Raw genomic sequence first — 27,124 nt, forward strand, 5'->3', positions numbered from 1 at the left:
TCTTTCCTGGGTGCCTTTGTTTTGCTGGATAGATTCAGGGTTGAATCTATAGGTTTGAAAGTCTACACAGGCATTGACAAGGGACAGAGCCACAAGGTTAAGTTCCTAAGTATGGAGAGTGTGGGCCTCCTGTCTAAATGGCATTTGTAGCAAGAAGGAATTCAAACAGCTGTTGGATACTGTTGATGATGCAAACAGGAACTCCTGTAGTCCCCCTGGAATGCCCCATAGCACAGCTAAGGATGGGTACACAGTGGAAAATGCAACCCTTATATCGTCTATTGAAATGATTTAGGATTGTTTTCTTTGTAATTCTCTCTGTTTCTCTGTCTCTGTCTCTCTGTCTCTGTCTCTCTCTCTCTCTGTGTATATGTGTGTGTGTATTTATATGTGTGTAGCCACACATACAGAGGCTCAAGATTGACATCAAAATCATTTTCAGTCACTCTTCTATCTCATTCAGTGAAGTAGTATCTCTCCATCAAAACCAGAGCCCATCAAGGTGGCTAATCTCACTAACCAGATTGCCCATGAGATCCCATTTCCACCATCCAAGGCTGGAATTACATAAGGGGCTGCCACACTCACTGACATTCCCATGGGTTCTGGGGACCTAAACTCCAGACCTCATGCATGCACAAGTGCTTTCACCACTAAGTGTTTCCAGCCTCCTAGTTTTAACCTTTTTTACATGGTGTGTGTGTGTGTATGTGTGTGTGTATGTGTGTGTGTATACTTATACATGTATGTGTGAAGTATGCAGAGGCCCTACGTGGGTGTCATCTGTCTTTCTTGATACTTCCCACTTTGTTTACTGAGGCAGGATCTCCCAGTGAATCAGAAACTTTCCAAGTCTGCTTAGTGTAGCTAGCCATCTTGCCAAGGAGAGTCCCTGTCTCTGCCTCCCAAACGCTTGCTTTACAGGTGGCCACACACCTGCCCAGGGTTTTACATGTGTGCTGGGGTTCTGAACTCTGGTCCTTGTGCCTTTGGGACAAGTGATTTATCCATCTTCTAAGCTTTGAATTCCTTAATTCTTAATCCTTAGCAAGCCAACCAAGACAAGAGAAGGCCATGTGGACCTTCTCTTGCAGCTGACAAGAAAGACCATGGATGCCTAGGACAGCAATCAGCACAGTGGCTGCGAAAGGCCAGAGTCTATTGCTCAGACTTTGAGGGTAGATAGGCTGAAGCAGCCAAAGCTGCTGTGCATGTGAATGAACAGCATGCTTTTCAATAAAGCTTTATTTACACAATCAGGCGGTGGCCACAGGTCTTAGCTTGTGGATCCCTGGTCTAAAATGTCAAAGTTTTGTAAATCAAAGCATAGTTATTACTCTATGTGTGAACTTTCATAATAAATTCATTTTAAAGATTGAAACTTAAAAAAAGATTAAAGAATAAACTCGCTTTACCCTGATCATTAAATCATCATTTCATACAAGATCTGACATTTTAAATGGCTTCTAAGACAATGAAAATTTGAAAACCACTGGCAGTGGTGTTTGCTGGGAAAACATTTCCCAATTCAGTTTCATGTTAGTTCTGGCCTGAAGCCACTCATTCAGAAATCACCTTATTCTGGAGATGGGCCCAGGTTAGGTCTCTCCTGAGGAGACTCCTGGTTACCTTGCATGACTCCAAGCCCTGCTGGGAGCCCAGGTGTCCCCAGGCCACTGGATCCCTGGCATGGTGGAGGCTGCCACACTGCACACCTGCCATCCTGGACCCTCATCCTTCATCTGCATGGATGCCACATAGCCCAGCCCACTTCCTAGTGGCCCAGCTGTGCCCATGATCTCCTGGATCCCCCAGCAGCTCTGAGTCAGAACTCCATTAATCATGGTGCTTTCTTCCCCAGGGAGAGTGCGGGAAGGGGCGGGGCCAGATTTCTGGCTGGAGCTGAGGCTCATTTCCTGCTGGGCAGGGCTCCCTCTGCAGATTGTCCCTCCTCCCCCAGCTGTCAGAGTCCATGTGGACTACTGGGAATTTGGGCATGAAGTAGGGGAGGGCACATGCCAGGAGTGGTAGAGTCCTGGGTGGTTCCCCTAACTGCCTGTGCTCCTTGGAGCTTCAGTTCTAGGTTACTCAAGAACCCACGTCCACCTTGTGGACCAGATCACTGAGGCTGCTAGAAGAGAAGGACCCTCCCCCCAACTTGCAGTTCAATTGTCATGTGCACCGTTGAAAACAAATGCAAAATCAATAGAGCAGATGGTGCTGCAGGAGACCAAGGAACGGGACCCTTGGTGATGGGGCTCTCCACACAGTGTTTTCTTCAGGAAGCATTTCAGTGGAACAGTAAAAGAGTTGATTCATTGTAGACAGAGTTTCTACCCTTGCGAGCTGTGTGACTATCTTTAAATGACTGAACCTCTCTGTGCTCAGTGTCTGTCCATACATATTTTAAAGGATAAACAAGGCCAGCCTCACTAGGATTTTTCTCTTTTTCCTTTCAGGACTTAAACTCATCTATGAAGTACCAGGCCTTGTGTACAGAGAGGACCAGTCCCTTCTCTTTAGGGTCCCGTGCCAGTACCAGGTGGTACAGCATAGCAGATCTGTCACAGGGCGAGTGGTGGCTGAGTTGCCTGCACAGTAGGGGATATTAGGAAGGACTTCCAGGTGGGTGGTCCGTGTTTTAATAAGGCCTCATCTGTATGTGCGTGGTGCCCCTGTGAGGAAGGTACCAACTTCTCCTGTGTTGCAAGAAAGGAAACTGAGGCAAGGGAGAGGGAGCTATAACATGTTTCCAAACCATTAAAAAAAAATCTACTAACACCAGTAACTGTTAGTGCTGGGATTTGAACTCAGGGATAGCCCCAGGTTCAATACCACTGTAAACATCCCCCATCCAAATGAGGCTCAGGTAGTTAATTTTTCTTGGGTCTTAGGAATTCTTCTATCTCCACAGGATGATTCTGGTCAGGACAGGCATGCTGGGCTGGGCGTGCTGAGGAGCTGCTGGCTGAAATCAAAGCCCATCCACCCCCATCTGTGAGCTGCAGCAATGCTGCCATGAGGTGACTTACATCCCCGGCCCTGGCTCTGCACAATGAGAAAATGCCTGCTCTAAGCCTAATGGGACTTAGGCTTAGAGCCTAAGGGACGAGCAGGCCTGATGGTAAATCATAGGTTTTCACGTCGTCTACATCATAGCTGAGCCCATACATGTAAACTTAAGACAGGTGGAGAATCCCTAGAGCCCCCAGAAGGCAGCTCCCAGGACCCACCCCAGAATCCAAACATAGTGGGCCCGAGGGTGTATACTTGCAAATCTCAGTACGGAGGCAGAAGGATTGTGAGTTCAAGGCTAGCCCTGGCTAACAGTGTGAGGCTGTTTCAAAGGGAAGGACTCCAGTGCAGAGCCTCATGTCCCTAGTGCTTAAGCAGATGACAAGGTATTCTGGGGAATCCGTGTTTCCTTCCTTCCTTCCTTCCTTCCTTCCTTCCTTCCTTCCTTCCTTCCTTCCTTCCTTCCTTTTTGAAAGCAGGTGCTCTCTCCTTCAGCCCTACCAGCTCCTTGGATGATGATGGCATAGCTTGTAACAGACAAAACACCCTAGGATTTAACCCTTACCCAAAGAGCTTCCAATGCCCCACCCCCATCCGTGTCACAGCCCACTCCTAACACCCAAGATGGAGATATACATGCAAACACATACAGGAGCCCAGGGACCTCACTTGCCTATGTACTCAGCCCCTAGAATTTGGAACTCTCCATGTAATCATGAGAGGCCAGACCTGACACTCTTCCATGCCTCCGGACAGGGGCTTTATGACAGGGCAGGGTATGGAGGTGACTTAGGATTGGGCAGGGGAGGACAAGCCTGGGAAACAGGTTAATATATCAGAGGCCCGGGTCCTTGTGAGACATTGTTGTGTCCTTTAGCAGAGGGGAGGTGGAGACTGATGGACCAGTGTGAGGGGCAGAGACATGGGAAGGCTGGAATTCCTAACCAAGGCACCAGGGAATTCCAGACCAGCTCTGTCAGAGGTCAGGGAAGGCAAGGACAGGTGATGGCCACTCTCCAGACAGAAGTTTTTAAGAGAAGAACACAGCCAGCTAAAATAGCAGCTGGCAAACCAGACTGGAGCTTCTTACCTGTGCTGCAGGCACCACTTCCGATGACCGAAACTGAAGCGCTGCTCTCTCTGGAAGCCAGCGTTCATGTCCACTCTGGGCGCAAAGCCTTTGCTTACACACGGCTTCTCCCTGAGGAAGGGGTAGCGTGCCTGGCCAGCGGCTCTCCAGAGTCGTCCATGAGCTACTTCGAGGCAGCTTGGTTTGTGCCTCTGATCCTACGCGAGTGGGGAAGACGGAAGCCATGGTCAGGGAGTTTTCTAGGTCAATTTTAGGTACAGAACAATCCCTGCTTTATCCTAGCCCTGAACTTTCTCCAAATTGCATTTCTGTCCCATGTCCCCTCAGGGAGATAGTGGGATACAGTGGCTCTGGGATGACACGCTGTACATTCCTTTGCCCTATGCTAAACTTCCCTGAGCATCATCCTTTACCAGGCGGATGGGCAGGGCTCCTGGTGGACCTCAAGGTTTCCAAATCCTGGAGTACAGTTTTTGGATGATGACAGGTGACTGGGGTCTATGTCAGGGCATCCTTGACCTTGAACGGGCTCGAGGGAAGTCTACTTTAAAGGTAGAGTTTTCTGTTTGGTTCTAGATGAGCAAGTTAGAGGGACTGGCATCAGTCAGACTCTATGAAGGCTTGCTGGCCTGAAGGTGGAAGGGTCATGTGGGAGGGAAGGACCCAGAGGCAGCAGCTAGCAACTCGGAAGGACTGCCCATCTGAAAACCGGCAAGGAAACAGAACTTCAGCCCCACCCCCACCCCCCCCCCCACACACACAGGGAATCAGGTTACGTCAATCCAAGAATGAGACTGGAAAGGTATAACACTCCCCAGAGCAGGGTTGACTCCTCAGTTTACCCACATCCAATGCCAACCTAAGCAAACTGCAGACGTGATTAGGTGCCTTCGTGGTAAGGACATGGTTACAATCTAGGGACCAATAGAAGCAAGCTAACCCATGGGTATGGTGCACAATCACTAAACCTGAGCGGTCTGCTAACCCAAGAGAAAACTAACATGCTTGGAACAGTGTGGGGGCATAGGAGTGCATTGTTGTTTTCAAGTTACTAAACAAAACACTCTTCAAGCCAAGGGAAGCCTAGGGCAGGACAGGAGCTCCAGAGAGATTCCTGAGCAGATGGATGGATGGATGAGCAAGCGATGTGGCTCCAGCACCAGGGCAGCTGTCGTAAGGCTCAAACCAGGAAGCTCAGAGGAAAGCACTTCTTAAAGCAGAAAACCCGAGTCGTTTAGCTGTGTGCCGCATAGTGTCATAGGCATGCCATGCTCTTTGGACTCTCTGGTTTGTCTGTTTCTGATGGTGTGGTGTGAGAGCTGAGAATGTGGTCTCTAAGGCTCTGATACCCTAGGTTCTGGTCCACGTCCTTCTCTTTGTGACCTTCGTGGTGTGTGAAGTCACTGTGTGTGAAAAGGGGGCTGAGAATGGTGAGGGCTTTCTGAGCTTTGGTGAGTCACCGTGCACGCAGTGCTGAGAACAACGCCTGGCACGTGGCACAACCCACATAATTTCCCCCGGACTCTGTCCCAGAGCGGAATGTAGTAATGTGGGGTAACCTGCACATAGGCCTGTGGCACTGCCCTCTTGCTTGTCCTCGGCACCATGCTTTGTGAGAACTTAAGTCCTTGGCAACCACTCCACACAGCTGATTGCTACAGAACACAGAGATCACCTGAGGTCTTCAATGTCCCCCCTCACCACACCTGCTGCGGTTCAACTCCGAAGAGTGGCATGGTAGAGAAGCCTGGCTCTGTGGCTCCCTGTGGTAACTTATTTGAGTCTGCCAACAGAGCCATCTAGACATTGCACAGCTTTGCCATGTCCCATCAACTCCAAGTCTGATCTCCCAGTCCATTGCAAGTATTAAAAAAAAATAGGAGTACCTGATACCTCCCACCGAGACCCCAGAGCACCCACAGGCCAGGCCCCACCTCCAAGCCCTCCTCAGACTGTCTCAGAACTCACACCCCTCCCCCACAGCATGTCTACCTGGTCAGATGCTTCTCCCACTCAGCAAATTCCCACCACACTGGACATGAGGTCCACCGCCCACGAGACCCAACACCCACTGGCTACAGTTCTCTTGAGATAAGCAAGTGTCCTCTGTGCAGACACCAGGAGCTGAGAGTCCTTCCAGATGGTGTGACATTCAGACAGGTTTCCTCTGAATCACATGCAACCCCTAACAGGAATCTCCCCCACAGCAATGTGTGACAATTCGTTTTAGAACCCGACATGGTCGTTCATTCATTTAATGGGTCCAGCTGGCTGGCAGTTGCCAAAGTGGACAAGATTTGGTCCTTGTTTTCAGAGGAACCACAGTGGAGTCGATTCTGATGGTGTCTGGATCTGGGGGGTGTTTCAAGCACAGCCCTTGAACCTCCTGAACAGGGACCATCAAGAAACTGCACACTGAGGAGTCAGCAAGAAAAGAGGTTTGCTAGAGGAGGAGGCAGGACTTGAGCTGCCAGTGGACTGGGGTCATGAGATGGTTTTGATTCATGGGGGGGTGTGGCTTGTGGAGGACCTAGGATGAGCTGAAGCATGGAGACCCGCTTCGTCATCCCATCACCAGCCACTCATAGTCCTCCTCAGTAGCTGTCCAGCTAACTCTGTATATTAGTCACCTGAGAATGTCATCCCCAAGACCCGAGTTTCTAGATGACAGAGAGGGCTCAGTGGTCTGCCTCTTCTCCCTGCAAATGCCACTAAAACAAAAAAGAGCCTACAAATTGGAAGAGATCCTGAGTCACACCAGCTGGCCAGAAAGTCCGAGAACTCAGATGAGTGGGGACCACAGAAAGCCCAATCGCTAGGTGGGCATAGGAAAGGCCCACTCCAAAGTCAGGAAACAAGTTCGGCCTGGGAGCACAGCCTCTGAGTCTCCAAAGGGACCAATGTGGGTGGGAGGAAAACACTAGATGCCAGGGCCACACACCTCTGCCCCCTACACCTCAGCCAGTAGCTGTGGCTGGGGCAGATGGCATGACAGACATCACAGAAGCTTCTGGAAAGACCCATCCTCTTCTCAGCACCTTACACAGTAAGTTCCTGTGATTCCCTCCTCTGGCCTCAGCACCCCGTGCCTGCTGTTTCTGCCAGTCACGGGCTGCTGTGCGACAGTTCTTACACAGTCGTGAGCCAATCCTCAGCAGAGCCACCCCAGCTCACACACACTCCAGATACACTGTGGAGCTGCTGTGCTCCTTTCCCAGAGCAGGGAGCACCTCAGCTTCCATGAACGCCATCTTGAGGAGATTGGGAAAGCTAGCATTTGAAAGTCTCTGTATTCATGTTGAGAACCTACATTGATGCTTGTCCTGGTTTGCTTCCTGTTGCTGTAATAAAACACTCAGAACCAAAGCAACTTGGGGAGGGAAGCATCTATTTCATCTTACACTTTCAGGTCATGGTTTATCATTGACGGAAGCCAGGGCAGGACCTCAAGGCAGGGAGCCCAAGGCAGAAACATGGAGCAGAAAACCACTTCCTAGTTTGCTGTCTTGTGCTTAGCATTTCTCCTCTAGCCCAGACCTCCCTACCTAGGGATGGGTGCCACTCATAGTGGGCTGGACCCTCCCACATTGAAATAAAACAGTCTCTCACAGATATGAACAAGCTCATCTGACCTGGGAAATTCCTCAACTGGGGTTCCCTCTTCCCAGGTGAGGTTGTGTCTGGATGACAATAAAAGCTGAGCAGCCCACACTGGATTTCATATCTCCTACCCTGACTGCCATTGCGTTACAGGGTAAAGACTTTGCAGCTTGAGGGAAAAATGGATCTTAAAACCCTCTGAGATCCATTGCTCAGTCGAGGTTCAAATAGAGAGAGAGAAATACTAAAATCAGAGGCCAGCACCTAATCTTTTCTTTAAGTCACCCAAGGAATTACTCCAGAAAAACAAAATCAAACAAAAAAGGTATCAGAATAAGTTATTCGAGAGAGGACAAGGTGGGAGAACAGGAAACAGGAGAAATACAAGCAGAATGTGTGTGGTGGCTTTGGGACAAATATCTGCCAGGATGGGGACACACTGCTGGAAATCAGAAACTTACTTCTCCATATGAACACATGCGTATGTTTCATTTATGGGTATTTCTCAAGGAAAAAATAAGACAGACTTCTTAATTGCCAAGTTTGGGAGAGAAAGCAGGAACAAAGATTATTCAATATGGAAGGAATCATGGAAAACTAAAGCTAGCTGGGAAGGAAAATGGATAACAAACAGAGATGTGAGGAATGATGTCAAGAGAGCCAAGCATATTAATGAATTCAATAATGCAAATAGATTCAATTATCTTATTCTAAGCTAAGAGACCAGGATGGTAAAAGAAAATATAAACTCAGCCATATATTTGGAAATAAGACAAACTGATGAGAGAAATCTAAGAGCAAACGGTTAAGCAGGCAAGAGCTTTAATAGAGTCCTGGCAGGTCACACTGCAGAATGAAGCAGAAATGCTGGGCAGAGAAAAGTAGGGCATTTTGTGTTTGCTTGAGGCCTCTTTCTACAAGAAGGCATAGGCTAGAGCCTGGCCTTTGCCCTAAGGAGACAAATGAGGTAGTGTAATCATAGAACCGTGGGGCAAGCAGGGGTATTATGGTGCCTGGACACCAGTGATCCCAGGGCCAGGGGATCGAGGTAGGGATTGTGAGTTCAAGACCAGTCTGGACTACCTAGGGAGGGAGAGTGAGTCCTGGGTGTCACCTGTGAGTGTGGACAAGACACAGAAGCAGCTCAGGGAAGAAGTCACAGGGACAGCGTCTATACATATCCCTTTACACAGACCCCAGACAGGTAAGATGCCTTTTTGCTCAACTATGGCAAGACAGCTCTCCACTTCCAAAGCATGCGTGCATCGAAGATCCTGAGAGCAGCTCTCCAGGCAACGGCCAGAAGACATCTGGGCATCGAAATCAAAACAGCAAGTCAGAGGCGCACATGGTGGTGCCGAGACACTTTCTAAATGACTTGAATAAAGAGGACATCAAGACTGAAGCTAAGGGAACTGGAGAGAGAAAGAGAACATTACTGTTTGGAAGGTTGTGGGCACAAGTCACGCTGTGCTCAGAGGAAAAGCAAGCAGCCTCAAATGTTTTCTGTGAGGAGAGGAGAGGAGAGGGGACAAGGAGATGCAGGTTAAGGGTTTCACCAGAGCTGAAGTGGTAGCACACACCTGAATCCTAGCCTTGAGGCAGGGGGATAGCAAGTTGGAGAGCAGAACAGTCAACTCAGCAGGGCACTGTCTCAAAACACAATAGAAGACTCTGGGGGGTTGGGATTGTGGCTCAGGGGCAGAGCCTTTGTCTGGGGTTCTCAGCCTTCCTAATGCTGTGTGACCCGGTAATACAGATCCTCAGTTCTGGTGACCCCCTAGCCATAAAATTATCTTCATTGCCTCTTCATAACTGTAGTTTGCTACTGTTATGACTATCTAATATAAACACCTGTGTCTTTTGATGGTCTTAGGCAACCCCTATGAAAGGTTTGTGACTCACAGGCTGAGAACCACCGGCCTAGGATATGTAAGGCTTTTGGGTTCAATCTCTTGTATTGAAAAAAAAAACCACCCTGAATAGCCCAAAGGGAAGAAATGAATAAAGCCCAAAGCAAACATAAGAGAATAAGCACATGAAGCAGCCACGCGTGCGATGCTATCGCTGTGCCCTGACTGCGGAGACGGACACCCGAGACCGCCACCAGCAAATGAGACAGAGAGCGAAAAGCAAAGTCAGACAAGCTCTGAGAAAGGTGACTTTCACAGATGCACACATGCAAACTTTTTAAGATGTAAGAGAATTGGAATATAGCTTTGTACATCGACAATGCATTTGGAAACTGACGATATTCTAGGGAATGACATTACACAAAACTAGAAGGAGAAGGAGAAACACCGAACCAACCAAAAACCACAGGAGAAGCTGAAAGGGCAGCCGAAGAGGGGATTCCCAACTGCCAGAGAAAGGTTGGAGTATTCAAGTAAAGGGGACAGCTCGTGTGTCCCCTCGATCACTAGGTACCTGGAAGAGCCCGAGATGCGTCAGACAGACACTGCTCTGGGTACTGTGAGCACCATAAAAATAAAAACATAGGAACATCAGAAAGCAGAGAGGGGCCTGGCCTTTGTGGAGCTGAGCATCCAGCCAGATGAGGAGAACAAACAGATAATGAAGTAAGTGACATGGGGAGTGGTGGCTGAGAGCCAGGAGGGAGGTAAACGGCAGAATGGCATCGGAGAGCAGGCAGGGTTCCCCCACCACAGAAGCCCAGAAGGTGAAACTGGTTGAAGGTATAAATGAGCCAGGAGTCTCGGGTAGGTTTACAGTGCTTTGGTGAACACCAAGACCAAGAGCAACCTAGGCGGGAAAGACTTATTTCATCTTACAGCTCTTAGGTCACATGGGGTAGGAACCTGTAGTCAGGGGCTGATGCAGAAGCCATGGAGAACACTGCCTACTGGCTTCCTCCCCATGGCTAGCTCAGCCTGCTTTCGGAGACAACTCAGGACTGCCTGCCCAGGGATGGTGCCATCCAGCGTGCTGGGCCCTCACACATCATTCATTAATCAAGAAAATGTACTCCAGACTTGCCCACAGGCAATCTGATGGAGGCATTTTCTCAGCTGAGGTTCCTCTTCCTAGATAACTTAAGTTGATTCAGAACCAACTGGGATACCAGGCATGGCAGCATGTGCCTGTAACCTGAGCACTGGGGAGGCTGAGGCAGGAGAATCCCAAGTTTGAGGCCATCCTGGGCTACATAGTGAGGCCCTATTTGAAATCTCACGCAAACAGACATGACCTAGAAACAAGCTCGTGAAAATGCCGAGGCTGTTGGAAGATTTTTGTAATGCTATTGGAAAGTAGCTTTCAAAGCCCCAGTTGGACTTCAGGGTTCTTTCAAGGTCAATACATTTGACTATCCAAAAAATTAAGTAACCATACAACAGAATCTCCCCAAACACAGATTTTTTAAAAAAAAGAGCAAATTATAAAAATATTTGCAGATTTTTGAATTTTTGAGGTTTAAGTCCTATAATTCTGGAGAAAAGAAAGTTTAATCTCCCATTACTTGCTCCACCAACCAACTCTTTCATCAGAATATTCCTCATTTGAGGATGGAATGCTTGATAACAAAATAGGCACGGAGATAGTTCGCAGCACATAAAAAAGGGTCACGGCCCACAATATGTAGCAAGTACCTCCAATAAAATAAGTAAAAGCAGGGAATAAAATGGGGAGAGAAAAAACAGAGCATCATTCAAGCAGTAAAAACGCTGGTTTCAGTAATCACCACAGATCACCACGAAAGGTCACGGTTCCCTCAGCTGGTTGGCAGTGAAGAATGACGGTCACCTTCGTTGTTGGAGATGCGGAGTCAATGGACAGGTGTCAATGCAGCTGGAAGGTATGTGTTAGGGGAACCTCTTGACATGTTGCCCACAGTGCATGGTGGCCCTGCAGCCCCAGGAGTACACACAAGTCAACACCCACAAGCACACGCAGAAAGACACGTATGTGGAGGGTTGGTTGGCTGGCACTACCTTGAACAACTGAGGGCGGTGGAAACTGCCTTCATACCCACCAATTGCTTTTGTAAGGGAACAATGATTAATCCGCCCAGCTAGCCTTCACTAGATAAATACATTCTCTAGGTGAAAGGCCGACACACCCTGCCAGTCATAACCCTTCCTTGTGACTTTGTGTACACGCATGAACAACAAGACTTCTCACAGAGGTTCCCTTGACCTTCCTGTGGGATGGAGGACACTCTGCTACCTCTATTTCTCCATATGACCCTGGGAAAGGTAATGAGGCAAGGGTAGGAGGTGAGCTTCAGTAGAGCCGCTCCTGGGCTCTGCACATCCTGGGATAATAGCAAAGTCATACACACACACACACACACACACACACACATTCCATAGTTGGGAACCTAGGAGGTCATTGATGATAACTGTCAGCTTGTTCTGGACTGGACTGTGGCTTGGGTGGAGTGTGGGACATGGACATTTTCCTAGGCATCTCTACACTGATCCTTTGTTTTAACAATAAGCATGTTCTGCATTCATTTGTGCTTGTGCTTGTGTGTGTGTGTGTGTGTGTGTGTATGTGTGTGTGTGTGTGTATGTGTATTTGAGAGAGATAATCTCAGATAGCCCAGGCTGGCCTAGAACTTGCCATGTAGTCAAGGGTAGTTATGAACTTCTGGTTGTCCGGCCTCTGCCTCCTGAGTGCTGGAATTTCGGTGGGTGACACCCAGAGTCATATGCATTCTAGGCGAGCACTTTATCGACCGAGCCCCATCTCTGGTCTCACTTCATACTATCACAATTTAAAGTGGTTCAAAAACGTAGAGACAGTGGATCGGGGTGGCCCAGAGCTGGGGGTGTGGGTCAGGGAATAGAGACGAAGAGTTGCTCGTTAACGGGTCTAGATCTGTGGTTTGACAAGGGGATGTCATGCAGGCAGGTGGTGGTGGCAGATGTGCGGCCACCAGATTGGATTTAACATCCTTGGATTGCACTCTTAACATGGTTAAGACAGTAAATTCAATCTTGGGTGTATTTCACCACACACACACACAAAAAAAAAAACAACTGGAAATAAGCTATGTGTTCTCTCTAAAGAGAACAGTGAATGATTAGGGAAGAAGTTGTTGTCGGAACAAGGGTCTGTCTGCAAAGCTACACACAGCCAGTGCAAGAGGGATCTGGACCAGTTCCTCTGTGGACTCCATGAAAAGCCACCAGAGGCTGTCCTTTGGAGTCAGAGACCACAGTGCAGGCTAATTCTGCTGGACATTAGGGCTGACATCCCTGTGGCTGAAAGCTCGGACAGAACAGCCTCTGTGGACCACAGCACAAGATTTCTGGGGGCTGTGGATGAGGTCAGACAGCTTGGGCTCTGCTTGGGGCCTCACACCTCACTCTCAGGGAAGACGAAGGCTCATGCTGAGTCCCTGACCACCCTTTGAAGAGGACATGTTCAGTGACAGCAGATGGGAAAGTTGAATTTGATATGCAAGGGTCAGGGAACTGGGAAATGGATCTTTCTGATTTCCTTTTGATTTCCACTACTGTGGTCTGTGGGTCAATAAGATGTGGAAATCTTTTTTTTTAAATATTTATTTATTTATTACATGTAAATACACTGTAGCCGTCTTCAGACACACCAGAAGAGGGCATTGGATCCCATTACAGATGGTTGTGAGCCACCATGTGGTTGCTGGGATTTGAACTCAGGACCTCTGGAAGAGCAGTCAGTGTTCTTAACCACTGAGCCATCTCAAGATGTGGAAATCTTATTGACTCACAGATACATGTGGCTCAAGATACATGGACACACAGATAAGATCAGTAGCCAGATCATGCCAGGCTACAGGCGCCCGGGAGAAGTAAGGGGAATAATGTATAATTTATCTACCACAGGATATGAGAGTAGAGAGGGATAGCCCAGAATCTGCACTGATGGCAGCAGGATGGCCTGGGTTCATTCCTGCTTTCAGCCGTTTATAGCTGTGTGGCCTCAGCTGAATGGCTTAGCCTCTCTGAGCTGTACCCTCTTCATGAGTCAAAGAGAGGAACCCTCCCATTGTATCTTTTCATTGGCGATAGGAGACATGCACCAACAGACCAAAGGACTCTGCCCAAGGCCAGGGAGCCAATGAGCATGCTGTGGCACCTACATGAGCACGGGTGGGCTCTCCGGAAATGTCAAAACTGGGAAGCCTCCCCCAAGCATGCTGAGGCTCTCCAAAGCTGAGGGTCCTGCTCCACCCTATGAAGCCTCTACTTGTGTGTAATGTAGCACATGTGTCGCTGGGGATTGGTCATGAGCAGGGGCATGGCATCACAGGATGGATGGAGCGTCTGCAGGCCAGGGTAAGGCTTCCATGATTCCTCTTTACATGGGAATGGCAGATGCCTGATCCTCTAGGAGCCTGGTATGGGTGATTGCAGCTGCTCCAGTTTCAGAATGGATGTGCAGGACCATGACCCACCTTCCTCAGTTCCCTTGCATGTGTCCCTTCCCTACCCTGGCCTGACATTGCTGTTATGTGTGTCTGGCCACTTAGAGAGATGTGGGAGCCTTCCCAGGCCCTACCTGAGTTCTCTAGACAAAAGCTTCCCACTTAAATGTCAGTAGACCCATGGAACGCTGAGGTGGCCTCCTTCTCCCGAGAGAATGACCAGACAGGCCATGGGCCTCAGCCTCTGACATGGATTGATGTGCCATAAAATGCTGGGGAAAACACCCAATCAAGGAGAGGATGGGCAGACAGGAGGGAGATGCCCTTTGATAGGTACTGAGGACAGAAAAAGAGGAACATGCAATGAACATCCGAGTGAATGGATCCCACCATGTAGTAGTGAACGGCAGGGAGGGAACAAGACCTCAGGCTCCACACTTTGACAGAACAGGCTTATGGTCTCCAGATCCTGTGAGGGGAAAGGGTAGGTAGGCCTCAATCGCACTTGGTGGGGTACAGCCACCCTAAAACCTTAAGGAATGATGGAGCAGGCTGAGGAGCAGGAGTGACCCTGGGGACCAAGGCCCAAAGAGCTGTTTCCTGCATGCCAGCCAGCTACAGTCAGTCCTCTCATGGGAAGGTCCACAGGCCTGCGCTGCGTGCATTCACGGGAGAGCAGAGGGGACACTTCCCCTCCCCGAGGCCCCTGGGACACCCGAAAGGGAAGTAAGCTGATCCAGCTGAGTGGCTTCCACAAAACACTGCTGCCCTGGCTGGAGTTCAGAGATGCAAAGGTGAAGGGGACACGGCTTGCCCCATGACATCAAACAGCTAACTGGGAATCTGGGCAAGAAAACTACCAGCCAGCTTATTCCTCCACAGAGCCGCAACATCTCCTGTCTGCAGAGGCAGAAAGCAGGGGTAGGACCAAACCCACAGGTGCCGAGTGTCTGTTAATGCTGTCCTTAAAATGATGCTACAGAACAGCTCCATTCACATCTGTCAGCTGAAGAAACTGAGGCCCAGAGCTGTGAGCTTCGAGCAGCCTTCCATGGCAGAAGGCTAGCCCAAGGCTCTGGCACTAAATAATTAGTTGCTCTCAGGTCACTGTCACTGTGTGGCCTCAGGTACATCATTTCACACCTCAGTGGCTCAGTATGCTCACCTGGAAAATGGAAGCAATAGGGCTTATCCGGACCGGCGTCGGATTTAAATAGCACAGCATCAATTCTCCGGAAATTGAGGCCTGCCCCTCTTCCTCTTTTGGTTATTTCTGACTTTCAAGCTTTATGCCTATCTACAGAGTTTGTCTTGCAATAGAATAAGCTAGAAATCCCACAACAAAATCACTGTGATCTATTCATAGGGAGAAGGGACACAGAGACAAAGCACACAGCACGCACGCGCGCGCGTACACACACACACACACACACACAGAATGTGCACACAGGATGACTGTGGGAAGCTGCAGGGACTGAGACCTTCAGCACTTGGTCAATACCTGCTGAGATTGCAAAGTATGGCCATGATTTTGGAGGAAGGATGACTCTCTTCAACCAAATAGCCTCTTCAGTCACAGGGGAAGCCTAGTGGTGACCAGGCTCTCCAGGGATCCTCCCCAGCCTCTGGCCTAGGGACCAGGCTGCCCCCATTTTTAGCTCTGATCCCCCTCCCCACCTAACCAGCTCAAGGTCTCACAAATAGGTAAGGCCATGCGTGCTATAGAGCAGAGTCATTGGGCTGCAGTGGCCCTTCCCTTTTCTGGCCTGGAGGCTCTGAGAGGGACACTTTTTCCATAGAGTGTTTCCACTACCTCAGTGATTTGCATAGTCCCCAACTCTGTTGCCTAGTTTTCTGTCAATGTGGCCCAAGCTAGAGTCATGAGAAAGGAGGGAACTTAAATTGAGAAAGTGCCTTCATAAGATCCAGCTGTAAGGCATTTTCTTAATTAGTGATCAACTGAGAAGGGTCTAGCCCATTGTAAGTGGTGCCATCCCTGGGCCAGTGGTCCTGGGTTCTATAAGAAAACAGGCTGAGCAAGCCATGTGGAGCAAGCCAGTAAGCAGCACCTCTCAGTGGCCTCTCTATCAGTTTCTGCCTCCACGTTTCTGCCCTCTTTGGGTTCCTGTCCTGACTCCCTTCAGTGATGAACAGTGAGTGATATGTAAGCCAACATTTTTTTCCTGACCTTACCTTTGGTCATGGTGTTTCACCAGAGCCATAGAAACTGTAACCAAGACACCATCTATATGCCAGGTCTGGTTTCATATCAGTGAAGCCCCTCAGCTCTGCGGGGTCTGTCACACTTGACAGGGGGCAAGGAAGCCTTTGTCCTAGCTACAGGATGTGCCGTCCTGAGGCAACCCTCCTGACCATTCCTGGCCCTGACTGGCCGCTCTTCATTTAGAAGTAGATAAAACATGGCTCTAGTGTGAATCCACCCTCTTCTACTTCGGAGCCGGATCACCAAGGCAGAGTGTTCTTTTAACATCTCTGGGCCTGTGATAGCTCATTTGTAGGGAGGGAGGGGAGTCAGTGCCTGCCCAGCTGGGTCTGGGAAAGCCATCTATTACCTCATTCACAGAGAACACTTAGCATGGTACCTGGCCCAGAGCCTTAGTGAGAGTCCATAAATAAGAGCAGAAGCACTTGAAGGCAACCTGGCTCAAACCCCCACACTCGCCCTGCACTGAAACCAACACACAGCAGTGTTTGAACTTCTCCACCTCCCAGCTTGTCCTTTGCACGGGCACACGGACTGTCTCTTCACCATGCCATTCCCTGACGCAAACCCTCTGGTGGCCCTTAAATGACACATTCCTCTGAACACTTGGATGTTTCTTACATGCACGCCAGGATGTCCTGGGTGCCAGTCTTCCTGGCTCTCATCTGGGCCGTCCTCCTCACTCTGCGTATATATCCACCCCAAGCAGCCCAGGCCAGGCCAGCCCAGCTCACAAATACCTCTTCCACTCAGCTCCAGAACTCCCAGGCTCTTGTAGCAGCGGTGGCTCAGCTGGAGACATGGCCAACTACTGCATTTACCTTCCCTAGCCTGCTTGTGGGACAGAGTGTGTACAGATGCTGCGGGCACAGCAGGCTCACTCGGCTGTATTTGAGAGCAGGGTTTGAGGGGCCTGAGATTCACTGCTGCTTCGCTCAGAGCCTTGAGCAGAGCTGCAGATAAGTGAGTGACTAGACACTGAGGTCTGGTAATTGATCACCCCTGGGTGACAAGAAGGAAATCTACAGGTGAGTGGATGGGGACTCGGTCACTCAGTGGCTTCTCCGTGCTTCCGTTCAATCCAGCAGACAGAGGTATGAATGAGTCTCAGATCTGCCCGTCCGTTTCACTGAGTTCTGCAGCCCAGGACCAGGAGGCCTGTACAGTCAAACCCTGTCTCCCAGCCTTGGGCCCTGGGGATAGACCAGGGGACAGATGACTAAAAGTCCTGGCTGACCCCACCACCACCACCAAAATCACCACTATCTAAGCATAACTAGTTTCTCAGCAAACTTACTCTGACTCTCAAGACTGTCAGGTCCTCTCCACTTCCTGCTACCTTCTTGGAAAAGCCTCACCACCTCCTGCTTCCTTCCTGACCTCCATGCCTGCGTTGCTTGACCCTCCATGCTGTCGAGAGTGGTGTGCTTCTGTAACAAGTCTGCCTGGGCGACATGCTCCTCGGGCATTTCTGAAGTCACCAACTTTCCCAGGATGGTGACGGAGTATCTCTCCTCTATGACCTCTGACCCTCAGTGCAGACCATGTGAGGCTGTCTTCCTTCAGACAGTGGGAGCTTGCAGGATAGGAAGGAATGTCAGTGTTTGCCCTACCCGAGCCCCATGGCCAGTGAGCACAGCATTTGGTATGCAGCAGGTACTAAGCAGCTGACGGTGAGTTCTCACTGCTACTCCCTGGCATGCCCACCAGTGTGCTGCCTGGCATCGCCCTATTTAGTCCTCACTTCCCAGACCCACGTGCCAGGCAGGGAAACATGCTAGCCTGACATGTGCACTGTCCACCTGGACCAAGGGATTTCCTAGGGCATCTGTGGTCCCTGAACTAGCTGAGGCTCCCTGAATCCTGACTGTTGCAAAAGCTCTGGGCAGGTGGTGTCTTTGTGTTGGCCTCGGGGCCTGGGACCTTGGAGATGGGCAGTTCCTGGAGTAGGGAAGGGAAGCTGAGGGCATTGTCCACTGGTCCCTCTACAGGAACCTCCACACCCCTGCTTTCCCCTTGACCACCAAAGACTGGGCTGACCAGCTCCCTTCCTTTTAAACCCTTTCGAGGTCCACCCTGCTGGCTTCTGATCTGGCCCGGTCTACCTATCCTTCTCTAAACCTGCAGAACTATGGGAGAACAGAGAGGTTCGGGATAGAAGAATGCACCTAGGTCTGACTACAACCCTGTCATTGACTGAGAACAAATCGTGTCTACCTGTAGGTCTCAACCCAGAGACTTGAAAAGTCCATCTCTAAAAAACCCTTCAGTTCTAAGTTCCTGCCACAGGGTAGATACCTTTACTGGCCAGAAAAGTACCCCCAAGTACAGAAAAACCAGAGAGGGCTGGGTTTTCTCTACTCTTTCACAAAGCCTGGATAGGCCTCTAGCTCTGGCATCATAAGCCAAAGCCTAACCTCCTTGAAGGACTGACTGTCCCCAGGCAATGATGGTTTCTGTCCCTCTCCACCAGGGTATTGAAGCCCACTGGCAAATTGCCTCTGTCCTTTTCAGCTTAACGATGGGTGGGAGTAACCCTCCATCACTTTGGTATTGATAATGCTAGGCTCTGGGGCTTGGTGGCTTATTTCAAGTTAACCAGCTAGTGTTTGGGAGAAGTAGAACTTGCCCCAGGCCATTGCAACAGAGCCACTCAGGTGCTCCACCAGGAGCCTGTCTGCTTGACAGGAAGGCAGAGCGCTTTCATCAAAAGCTGAGCCTGGGCTGGGGAGATGGCTCATGAGAATGTGAGGATGGCTCCCTAGGCCCCACATAAAATGCTAGGTATGGCAGTACATGCTTAGAGTCCCAGCGCTATGGAGGTGGACACAGGGGGATTCCAGGGGCTCACTGGCAAGTCAGCCAAGCATAATCAATGAGCCTCAGGTCTCCAAGAGGGAGATTGTCTGAAAAACAAGGTGGACAGTTCTCGAGATCAACAACATCTGAGGCTCACTTCTGGCCTCTACATATATGCACATGTGCATGAACATACATGCTCACATACACATATACATATAAACATATACACACATATACACACACATACACACATGCACACACAGAGTGAGCTGTGGGCTGCTATATTCCTAAAAGTCAGGTTCCTTCCAGGCCCAGTGCTCCTGATTTCAGGGAATACCGTGAGCCAGGCTCTGGCCAGCAGAGAAGCCCTTATTGCTGAATACACCAGCCCTTTCTGCCATCATAGGCCTCTGCACCTTTGATCCCAAGCCAGGGCAGGTAAAACCCTGACCCACAGGCAAAACAATGCTGGTCCTCCTGGTCCCCAGGCCCTGCTGGTGACAAGGCTTCTCCTAAAGGATGGTTGACCACATGTTATCTGACCACCAATCAGGGAGATGAGGGTCAAAGTCCAGAAGAGAAGGAAAGGTTTCTGCCTGATTTCCACAGTTGTCTATGAACTTGGACTACACTGCTTTACAGCTGGACCAGTCTTGGGCTCCAAATAACACTACATACTCCTTCATGGCTGCCCCACATGTACCTGTGCATGCCCAGTCTGCACAACCATTCACAAGGAATGGCTTCTCCTGAGCATCCTCCACAAAACATTTATTCCCCAGTGTAATTCAATCATTGCATAATTACTTATTCTCTCCACAGAATGAAAAAACAATCTCAGGGGGAAGGCCAGGTCCTGTTTGTCTTGTTACCAAGCCGTAGCCCTGCCCATGACACGGTATTAACAGGAATAGATGCTCAATAAATTTGACTTGCTTAATAAACTCATTCAGCCATTCTCACCCAGACGCTGAATGAAAAAGTAGCTCTCTCCTTGGGCTGCACCCATGCTCTGGTTTCAGCTCTCTTGCTGCTACTCCCAGGCCCTTAAACCAAGCATTTCTGTCCGGACCTCAGTTTCCTAATCTATAAAGTGGAACAGGGACAGACTCGGCAGATTTGCATGGCCTGAGACTAGAATGCCTCCCTCAGTTCTGCACCCATCCCCCCTAACCTTGCCTGTTTCCAGACCCTGGGGGTCATGTTTCCCAGGTTTCACCTGAGTCTGGGCATAAAAGAAGTATCCAGCAAGGGGTCTCAGTCCAGAAGGGGCTCAGTCAGCCCAAGTGCCATACACCACGGCTGGAAGATGAGCCAGTGTGCAGGTCTAACCCTTGTACATGTGCATCCCCTTGTATGCACACCCAGGTCACAACAGGTGTCAGCCAGCAGTGACACACATGCGCTAACAGGGGCAGGACCTGGAGAGCTGGCCATGAGGATGTATCTGCACTGTGTGCTTGCAGAGTATTTGCCCAGGGCTCTAGAGCGCTGCATGCTCACCATGGACTTGTGCCTAGCAGTGAGATCCTGGGCAAATTCAGACCCCCCCAAAAGTGAACAAACACACGCACAACTTTTTCCTGGGCACAGGGAGGCCATCACAGGCTCAGCTCCTTATCACTTGAGTTGTAGAGGCTGCTAGGATAAGACATCTTAATGGATTGATATATGCTAACGTATTGCCCAAGGCTTCTGGAGGGTGGGATTCTAAAATGCAACTCACTGTATCTAAAAATCTAGGTGTCAACAGGCGCGTTTTAGAACTTCCAGGGGAGAATGCATTCCTTCACCTCTTACATCTAGTAGAAAATTCCCTCTCATCTTGACTAACAACCCCCCACCCCCCCAAAGCCACCAGTGGCCAGTGGAGTCTTTCATACTCTGCATTCTTCAGATGCTACCTATAGGTATTGGTCCCATGACAACTTATACATTTGTATAATTAAAATATTAATTTATACATATATTTAAAGGACCCATGTGATTATACCAGGTTCACACAGGTAATCTTGGATAATCAATATTTCACAGCTGATTTCCAGCTATACTCCCCTTCGGCAGAACCAGCTTAGGAGTCTGTGGGGTGTGATGTGGACATCTTTTCACAGAGGGGTCAGCTTTCACTCCCAGACAGCATGAGAGAGTTCAAGAGGAAGGTATCCCAGGAGAGTGGGTAGGAAGTGGAAAGGAGACAACAGGTGTGTGTGTGTGTATGTGTGTTCAGAGGTCCATAACAGAAATGCTTACACACATGTACACACACACACACACACAGTGTGCAGCAGTAGCAGCCATGGCTTCCCTGTTGTCTTCTCAGCACACATCATCCTTTCAAACCTCCCTGTGTTTCCACACTGAGCTGGGCACAGACAGTTTCCACAGAGACTGCAGTAGCCTGAGCAGAGCCAGAAATAACTCCAACGAGATGAAAAGCATCCCCTGCCCATCCCTTCCTCCCTACTCACTCCTCCCTCCACCCCATGGGGGAAGGCCCCACCGGAGGCCCTCTCCCAGACTTGGGAAACAGTCCTCTGCAGCCTGGCTCCAGGGAGACCATGCAAGGGCAGTGATTGGTACCAGAGGATCAGGCTGCAGGGCGGAGCCTCCTCCCTAGCTGCACCTCTACCAGCTTCCAACTGTTTCTTCTCTACCTTCTTGCTGCCAGCTACTGGGATACAGTTCTGATCTTATACCCAATTCTAAGGTCTGGGGATGGACCTGGGCCAGCCTCTGGGACTCATGAAGAGCCACAGCCAGGGGACTGTTCTCCTGGTGGGCCGCCAGCTCTACCTCTACCCTGTGCCCACCCTCTTTTTCTTCCAGTCTTGAGAAGCTTGTTGGTAACGCTCAGCAAAACGTTCCTCCTCCCAGGCTCTTCCTGAGTGCTCCTGAGAACCAGAGTCCCTTGTAGCAAGGCTGAGCAGGCGGGCAGCGCTGTTTTAGGTGGTCTCAGGAGCACCCCACCACCGCTGATTTCTGACCTCACATCTAGTTCAGTCGAGGACACGACCGTCTGTGTCCTGAGCTGGGCAAGTGCTAAGGAATTCTGCATCGGCTTATCTAGTCTTTACCTGGGAGGACTGAGAGTGAGAAATGGTCAGGCCACACTGCCTTCTCCAGGCTGCAAAGCCCCGAGGCTGCAGCTACAGATCTATCCCAGGGGGGAGGGGTGTCGTGGGGGGAGGGGAGGAGACACATTGGCAACAATGACAGATGCCAATGAAAAATTTCCAATTTGCTCCCTGCAAAGCCACACGCTACTCAAGATACCTTCAATTTTGCCCCTCTGTTATATGATGGGAATTCAGTATATGATTTTATTTGGGTTAAAAAAAATAGTTAAGGGTCTGAGAGGAGGTTCCATTATCTAAAACATCATGAGATAGCCAACCTGAGCTCACACCCATGCAAAGCCAAGGCTCAGAAAGGGAATAGAACTGCCCTAAGGCAAGGCTTTCCTTTTTCCTTTCTCTTCCAGGGAAGCTCCATGTGAAGTCCCCTTTGGCCTTTCTTGCTGCAGCTTAGAATCCAGGCTGCTGTGCCTCATGTTAGATACCTTAAGCACTGTATACTCAGTGTCTGCAGCTCCCAAAACTCAGGCTCCAATGACCTTGTCTGCACTGTTAGGACATCTGTGTGGGGCAGCAGGTGCATCTGTATATATGAGCCTGCTCTGACCCGTCATGAGCAGTGACTACGTTGGGATCACAGGCAGCAGTGCCAGGTTCCTGGTCAATGGAAAGAGCTCTATATTTAACATCAAAAGCCTCAAGCAGAGTCCCACTTCTGCTGCTCACCACTCTGTGGCCTCGAACCGCCCACCCGACTTCTCTGAGTCTTTCCCGGGGGGGGGGGGTGAAGACGTTTCCCGTAAGGAGAGGGTATGGGTTCAAATGAGGTGACCAGTGTGAATGGTCTGAGCCTGCCAGTGTGGGTCACAGTCCCCCATGCCATAATCCTGTTGTAGGCTGTGGATGGTCCATGCTAGAAAGCGCTCAGTGTGTGTTTGTTAAAACCATCCATCTGCAAACATCTGCTGAGCTGCACATGGCTACAGGAAGACATGGGCTGGAGGAAATAAGCAATTTTCTCCAAATACATTTCCTGTGAGGCCCAAATGCTGGGAAGTGGGTTGGGGTGTCTAGGATGAGTAGCAGGATACAATGATGGCTTCTTCTCCAGGACCTCTCCCGTCAGCTAGGGAGAGCTCTTGGCAGGAGGGCCATACCCTGAGGTGCTGGGTCAAAGGTAAGCAAGGGTGCTCCAGGGAAGCAGGATCCTGGGAGCGAGTCCAGAGCCCATTCCCTTCAGCATCTTCATGGAGACAGGAAAGAAAGAACTGAAAATATGCTCATTAAATCTGCATCTGGCACCCGGCTTGGCAGGGTTGCCAAAATTCTGTAAGACTAGAATTAAATTAGCAAATTGGAAGTCGGATGATTTTAAGCAGGCATGATGGAATTCATCAGGGCCAGGTGGAAGCTGGTGGGGGAAGGGGACCAGGAAAGCCCACATCCCCGGGGGTTGGAAAGCCTGGCTGTGAACAGAAACAGAAGAGAAACGAGCCAGACATGATCCACACGACTGAGGTTCACCCTGGGCATGTGGGGTGACAGAGGGCCCACACTGCAAGGTGGGAGAGACAGGAGGCATGGAAGGGGTGGCTGGATGGCAGCCTTCTCTTCACAATGAAGAAAGGAGCCTTGAGGCTGTCTAGGTGAGAGGCAGATGGGTTCTCTGAACAAGTGGCTCTACGTGGGTGACACCGCAGGAGAGTGGCTGACACTGTTGTAATCGCCACTGAATACTTACTAGGTTTGGGAAAACACTAAGTGGAAATTCAGGGGTGGGGGAAGGGCCAACCTCCATGGAGGAAAAAAGAAGACGGGGGAGATGTTCATGGGGCACTCACAAGGTGCCAGGCACCAGGTGTGATGCCCACCATGCCTCAGCGCCACACTAATCCTATACATCAGGAGTTTTCTTCCTTTTCTTCTGTCCGTCTTTCCTTTTAACCGTCTTTACTTAAAATGCTCGTGTTCCTGAGCACAGGAACTAATGCCTCTAAAGTGAAGTGAAGCCAGAAGGACTAGGCCTTCAGGGCTATCCTAGGCTACATAGGAATACAGAAGGCAGCCGGACCTGCATGAAGTTCTGATGCTAAACAAAACAAATACATATTCAAGTCAGGCATAGTGGCTCACTCAAATAATCGCAGAATTTGGGAGGCAGAGGCAGGAGGGCTATCATGATTTGAGACCAGCCTAGGCTACAGAGTGTATAAAGTGAAGCCCTACCTCAAAAGAACCATAAATAAATAAATAAATAAATAAATAAATAAATAAATAAATAAAATATAAATAAATAAGAACCAAAATAAATTAAATTAATGTATGAACACACACACACACACACACACACACACACACACACAGAGAGTGGTATTATGAGGTTGAGAGTGTCTCTTCCACCCTCTCAAATTCGACTCCTCTCTGAGGCAGCTTCCATGAGCACAGAAACCACTCTTCATGTGCAGGGCCACACTTAGCCTGCACTAACCTGAACATGTTCTGGGGTAGCACAGGATGTACAGAACACATTGCATGGAAGCCTTCTTCTGGTGAGGAACACACCCTGACCCCCCTTCCAGGCTGGCCCCAAAGGGACACAGCTTTCTTTATAATGGATGCAAGACATTCCATACCACTATTTGTTTTTTTTTTTCATGCCACTATTTTTGAGCATAGCTTCAGCCAGGCCCGAAGAGCCTTGTCAGTCCTCTGACACACAACCTGCTACAGGAAAGGCTCTTGCACACAGGTCTCTCTGGATCTGGGATTGGCCTGATTAAGCAAGTATGTCCTCTGAAAGCCTTCATTCACGACAATTGAGCCTTCCGAGTCCCCTAGGTCTTTGCAAGCATTTGATCTCTATGCATCATTATACATTTTTTTTCCTTTTCCTTTTTTCTTTTTTTGGCCATTTTTAGGCAAAATAATTCCATTTAAACTCCCAGTCCCTTGGACTTAGTTCAAGTATCCATCATGTGTTTAGGGGCCATTTTCACCTTGGGAGCTATCTGCTTATTTTTGCACATGGCTGTTATTTTACTCTGTTATTGGAATTCTTTGCATGTGTGATAATGGTGAGCTTGCTGCTTCCTCTGTACTAGGCACTGTTCTAGGCTCTCCACCAAGGCCATAGCATGGAACTGGGGTCCTGTCGAGTGGTTGCATAGTCCTTGTATATGGCCAAGAAAACAGAGGTTCAGAGACTCGGGTCACTTGATCAAGGCTAAAGATGGTCAGAAGAAGGGCAGGGCGGGAGTCTGAGGGGCAAGTTGAACCCATCCTTCCATTTGCAAATGAGTCGGTGCTCAAGTCTTCCCACGGCTCCTGTAATCTAACCCATAAAGAAAGTCCCCCCGAAAATCCCCCTTTCTGTTATTGATCGCTTCCTCTATTGCGCACCATCTTTAAAAGAATGTATATCATATAAGCCAGGTAAGGAGGCTGAGCTTGAACTGCACAGGGACCCTGCCCCTTCTGGGACATTGATATGTCGAAGGAGGTGGGAGGTGGGCAGAGTTTATCCTTGGGAGTGAGAGCCAGATGGCCTGGGCAAGATTAGGACCAGCACATGGGGTGAAGCCATGCCCGGTGAGATATCACATCGTCAAATCACAGGTGTTCTCACCTGGCTCACGGTGCACACTGGGTGGTGGAGCCCTGGCCCTTAAGTGGAACTGACACACATACTCCTGTGTGTCTGAGTACCAAGAGAGAGCATGAGCAAGCCATGCTCACAAAGCTGCCTCGGGGCTGGCCTGACATTTTTTTTTTTTTTTTTTTTTTTTTTTAGTGAGGTGATTTATTTATTTGTTTACTTAGCTCCTGAAACAACAACATCACACGTGGGTTTCTGGATCACAGAGCAGACACGAAGTTGTTCTGTGAACCAGGCCATGCTGGCTGCAATGGGTGTGCACCGTACAGTCCTCCATCCTCACGCTTCCCAGGGGCACAGCAACACGGAGGGGGAGGGAGTGTTTGCAAGCCATTTGCCACTTTTCTTCTAAGAAAAAAGGAATTAAGTTAACAGAATCAGAAAATGTGAGAAGCTGGCAAGCTGAGCGAACAGGCAGAAACAAGTTTTAAAGTTACTGTGTGTTCACATGACACTTTTAGCTTTGACCTTAGATGACTTCAGCATTTCCCAGAATGCATCTCTGCAGACCTCCAGCCCACCTTCTTATATGCTTTCGTACATGGATGTGCACATGCACACACATATACCTTCTCTGATCAGCCAATCTTGGAAAGCTGCGCACGATACACTCCTGCACACAGTCTCACACTCACAACACGTACACACACCCTTTGATGGATTTTCAGCACACTTCCTACAACGTAGGCACACCTAGGAGTCCTATAGTATAAGGACCTTTACATTTTACCCAAAGTACTCAGCTATGGGTTGTTTTTTTTTTTTTTTTATCCCTTATGCACATTTATACATCCTAAGACACATGCTCTACAAACCTACCATGAGAAATGCTGGCTTTTTCAATTTACAGGATTGGAGCTTGATTAAGCTGGCCTAGCATTCACAGAGCTCTGAGTTTGATCCCTAGCACTTGGCAAACTGAGCATGGTGGTACAGCTCTATAATCCCAACACTCAGGAGGTAGAAGCAGAAAGATGGAAGTTCAAGGTCATCCTTGGCCAAACAGTGAGTGTAAGGCCAGCTGGAGCTTACATGAGACACTAGCTTAAAGACAAACAACCTATTTCAGTAACAAACCAAAGACCCCCCATCTTAGCACGGGCATCCTCCCTTTCTGCTCTAAATATCGTCTCGGAGAATGCAGATGGCTTCCTGTACACCCACACATCAACTGGCTCACTGATATCTCAGGGATACCCCACATGTCCACATGCCCAGGCAAAGGTATGTCCAGTGAGTGCAACCCATAAAGGCTTAAGCAATGCGGTGGTTCAAATGAAAATGTCCC

The 27,124-nt window shown here is 49.4% G+C and overlaps 1 protein-coding gene across 2 annotated transcripts in view; it reads right to left on the bottom strand.

The window, feature by feature from the left end:
- The window catches only part of Hivep3 (HIVEP zinc finger 3), a 314,456-nt gene that overhangs the window by 61,446 nt on the left and 225,886 nt on the right, over positions 1 to 27,124 (bottom strand). For both annotated transcript variants that reach the window (XM_021160203.3, XM_085839013.1), the window contains one exon: positions 4,106 to 4,302. The gene's annotated coding sequence lies outside the window, so the exon portion shown is untranslated. The remainder of the gene's footprint in view (positions 1 to 4,105; positions 4,303 to 27,124) is intronic.

Source organism: Mus caroli, unplaced genomic scaffold (assembly GCF_978045245.1).
Source record: "Mus caroli unplaced genomic scaffold, Mus_caroli_1 scaffold_6, whole genome shotgun sequence".
Taxonomy (NCBI): Eukaryota; Metazoa; Chordata; class Mammalia; order Rodentia; family Muridae; genus Mus; species Mus caroli.